Source organism: Neomonachus schauinslandi, chromosome 7 (genome assembly GCF_002201575.2).
Source record: "Neomonachus schauinslandi chromosome 7, ASM220157v2, whole genome shotgun sequence".
Taxonomy (NCBI): Eukaryota; Metazoa; Chordata; class Mammalia; order Carnivora; family Phocidae; genus Neomonachus; species Neomonachus schauinslandi.
In genome coordinates, this window is record NC_058409.1 from 12,968,768 (window position 1) to 12,973,209 (window position 4,442).

The following is a 4,442-nucleotide window of genomic DNA, read 5'->3' on the forward strand; positions in this document are numbered from 1 at the left end:
CTTTTTGTACATTGTAGACATCAATTTACTAATATTTTATGGAGGATTTTTGCATTGTATTCATAGGAGATATTGGTCTGTAGTTTTACTTTCTTGTGCTATCTTTATTTTGTTTTATGTTATTTTTTTGGATATTAAGGTAATTGTGGCCTTAAAGAATGATTAAGAAGTTCTCTCCTTGTATATTCTGGAAGAGATTGTCAAAAGTTAGTATCATTCTTTTTTTTCCGCAATGGGTTTGCCACCAGAACACAGGTGTCGTGAAAACCACCACTCAACCTAAACCAAAATGGGAAAGGAAAAGACTCACATCAACATCGTTGTCATTGGACACGTAGATTCAGGCAAGTCCACCACTACTGGTCATCTGATCTACAAATGTGGTGGGATCGACAAAAGAACTATCGAAAAATTCGAGAAGGAGGCTGCTGAGATGGGAAAGGGCTCCTTCAAGTATGCCTGGGTCTTGAATAAACTTGAAAGCTGAACATGAACGTGGTATCAACACTGATATCTCCCTGTGGAAATTCGAGACCAGCAAGTATTATGTGACCAATGCCCCAGGACACAGAGACTTTATCAAAAACATGATTACAGACACATCTCAGGCTGACTGTGCTGTCCTGATTGTTGCTGCTGGTGTCGGTGAATTTGAAGCTGGTATCTCCAAGAATGGGCAGACCCGTGAACATGCCCTTCTGGCTTACACACTGGGTGTAAAACTAATTGTGGGTGTTAACAAGATGGATTCCACTGAGCCAACCTTCAGCCAGAAGAGATAGGAGGAAATCGTTAAGGAAGTCAGCACCTACATTAAGAAAATTGGCTACAACCCCGACACAGTAGTATTTGTGTCAATTTCTGGTTGGAATGGTGACAACATGCTGGAGCCAAGTGCTAACATGCCTTGGTTTAAGAGATAGAAAGTCATCTGTAAAGATGGGAATGCCAGTGGAACCACACTGCTTGAAGCTCTGGATTGCATTCTGCCACCAACTCGTCCAACTGACAAGCCCTTGCATCTGCCTCTCCAGGACGTCTACAAAATTGGTGGTATTGGTACTGTCCCTGTGGGCTGAGTAGAGACTGGTGTTCTTAAACCTGGCATGGTGGTCACCTTTGCTCCAGTCAATGTTACAAGTGAAGTAAAGTCTGTTGAAATGCACCATGAAGCTTTGAGTGAGGCTCTTCCTGGGGACAATGTGGGCTTCAGTGTCAAGAACGTATCTGTCAAAGATGTTCGTCGTGGCAGTGTGGCTGGTGACAGCAAAAATGACCCACCAATGGAAGCAGCTGGCTTCACGGCTCAGGTGATTATCCTGAACCATCCAGGCCAAATCAGTGCTGGATATGCCCCTGTGCTGGATTGTCACACAGCTCACATTGATGAGCTGTGTGACATCATCACAACGATGATCTATCTAGATCATCGTTCTGGAAAAAAGCTGGAAGATGGTCCCAAGTTCTTGAAATTTGGTGATGCTGCCATTGTTGATATGGTTCCTGGCAAGCCTGTGTGTGTTGAGAGCTTCTCTGACTATCCTCCTCTGGGCCGTTTTGCTGTTCATGACATGAGACAGACGGTTCCTGTGGGTGTCATCAAAGCAGTGGACAAGAAAGCAGCTGGAGCTGACAAGGTCACCAAGTCTGCCCAGAAAGCTCAGAAGGCTAAATGAATATTATTCCCAATACTTGCCACCCCAGTCTTAATCAGTGGTGGAAGAACGGTCTCAGAACTGTTTGTGTCAATTGGCCATTTAAGTTTTTTTTTTTATTATGTTAAGTTAATCACCATACATTACATCATTAGTTTTTGTTGTAGTGTTCCATGATTCACTGTTTGTGCATAACACCCAGTGCTCCATGCAGAACATGCCCTCCGCCATTTAAGTTTAATAGTAAAAGACTGGTTAATGATAACAATGCATTGTATAACCTTCAGAAGGAAAGGAGAATGTTTTGTGGACCATTTGCTTTTTTGTGTGTGTGTGTGTGGCAGTTTTAAGTTATTAGTTTTTAAAATAAGTACTTTTTAATGGAAACAACTTGACCAAAAATCTGTCACAGAATTTTGAGACCCATTAAAACAAAAGTTTAATGAGAAAAAAAAAAGTATCATTGCTTTCTTAAATGCTTGATAGAGTTCACCAATGAAACTATCTGGGCCTTGTGCTTTATTTTTTGGGAAGTTGTAAATTATTAGTTTAATTTATTTAATAGATATAAAATAGTTTACTTATTTCTTCTTGTGTAAGTTTTGATAAGTTTGTGTCTTTTAAGGAGTTGGTCCATTTCATCTAATCATCAAATTTGTAGGCATAGAGTGCTCAAACTGTTCCTTTACTCTCTATTTAATTTCCATGGAATCAATAAGGATGAACCCTCTTTCATTTGTGATATCCATTCATTTATCAATTTTATTGATCTTTTCAAATGTGCCTTTTGATTTTATTGGTTTTTCACTTTTATTGATTGCGAATTCATTGTTTTCTGTTCTTATTTATCATTCTCTCCTTGGTTTAGGCTTAAATTCCTCCTCTTTCTAATTTTTAAAACTGGAATCCTAGGTTATCAATTTTATACCTTTCATATTTTCTAATATATGGGCTTTATTTACATTTAGTTAGGGAACATTTAAAAATTTTTGAGACTTCTTTGACTTGTGGGTTATTTAGAGCTGTGTTATTTAATTTCCAAATATTTGAAGATTTTTCCAGTTATCTTTCTGTTCTCTCTTTTCTCCCATTCTGGTATTCTTATTACAATTGACCCTTGAACAACACAGGTTTGAACTGCTCAGGTTCACTCACATTTTTTTCTTTTTTTTTCTTTTTCTTTTTCTTTTTTCTTTTTTTTTTTAGATTTTATTTATTTATTTGAGAGAGAGAGAGCATGAGAGGGGGAGGGGCAGAGGGAGAAGCAGACTCCCGCTGAGCAGGGAGCCCGATGTGGGACTCGAACCTGGGACTCCAGGATCATGACCCGAGCCGAAGGCAGTCGCTCAACAACTGAGCCACCCAGGTGCCCCATCACTCACATTTTTTTCAGTAAATACAGTGCAGAACTGTAAATGTATTTGGGATGTAGCAAAAGCTGTTCTAAATGGGAAGTTTATAGGAATACAGGCCTACCTCAAGAAGCAAGAAGAGTCTCAAACAACCTAATGTTACATCTAATGGAGCTAGAAAAAGAAAACAAACAGAACCCCAAACCAGTAGGAAAAAGGATATAATAAAGATTAGAGCAGAAATAAATGAAATGGAAACTAAAACAATAGAACAGATCAATGAAACCAGGGGCTAGTTCTTTGAAAAGATCAACAAAATTGATGAGCCTTTAGCCAGACTCATTAAAAAAAGAAAGAAAGAAAGAAAAAGAAGAAAGAGAGATGTCTCAAACAAAATCAGAATGAAAGAGGAGGAAATAATGACTGATACCACAGAAATACAAACAATGGTAAGAGAATATAATGCAATATTATGTGCCAGCAGACTGGACAACCTAGAAGAAATGGGTAAATTCCTAGAAACATATAACCTCCAGAATACTGAATCAAGAAGAAATAGAAAATTTGAACAGACCAGTTACCAGTAATGAAGTTGAATCAGTAATAAAAAACTCTCAACAAACAAAAGTCCAGGACCAGATGGCTTCACTGGTGAATTCTACCAAACATTTAAAGAAGAGTTAACACCTGTTCTTCTCAAAATATTCCAAAAAATAGAAGAGGAAGGAAAGCTTTTATATTCATTCTTTGAGGCCAGCATTATCCTGATACTGAAACCAGATAAAGACACTACAAAAAAAGAGAACTCTAGGCCGGTATCCCTCATGAACATACATGCAAAAATCCTCAACAAAATATTAGCAAACCAAGTCCAACAATACATTAAAAAGTCATTCACTATGATCAAGTGGGATTTATTCTTGGGATGCAGGAGTGGTTCAGTATTCATTAATCAATCAACATGATACCTTACACCAACAAAAGAAAGGTAAGAACCATATGATCATTTCAATAGGTTTGGAAAAGCATTTGACAAAGTACAACATCTGTTTGTGATAAAAACCCTCAACAAAGTAGTTTTAGAAGGAATATACCTCAACATATTATAAGCCATATATGAAAAATCCATAGCTAACATCATACTCACTGGTGAAAAACTGAGAGCTTTTCCCCTAAGATCAGGAACAAGACAACGATGTCCAATCTCACCACTTTTATTCAACATAGTACTGGAAGTCTGAGACACAAAAGTAGACAAAAAAAAGAAATAAAATGTTTCCAGATAGGTAAGGAAAAGGTAAAGCTTTCATTGTTTGCAGATGATGTTATACTATATATACAAAACCCTAAAGACTCCATCAAAAAACTACTAGACTGATAAATGAATTCAGTGAAGTTGCAGGATACAAAATCAATATGCAGAAATACATTGCAT

The 4,442-nt window shown here is 37.5% G+C and overlaps 1 pseudogene; it reads left to right on the top strand.

Moving 5' to 3' along the window:
* The first annotated feature begins 250 nt into the window (after window positions 1-250).
* Window positions 251-1,676, top strand: LOC110591086 (annotated as a pseudogene).
* The last annotated feature ends 2,766 nt before the right edge of the window (window positions 1,677-4,442 follow it).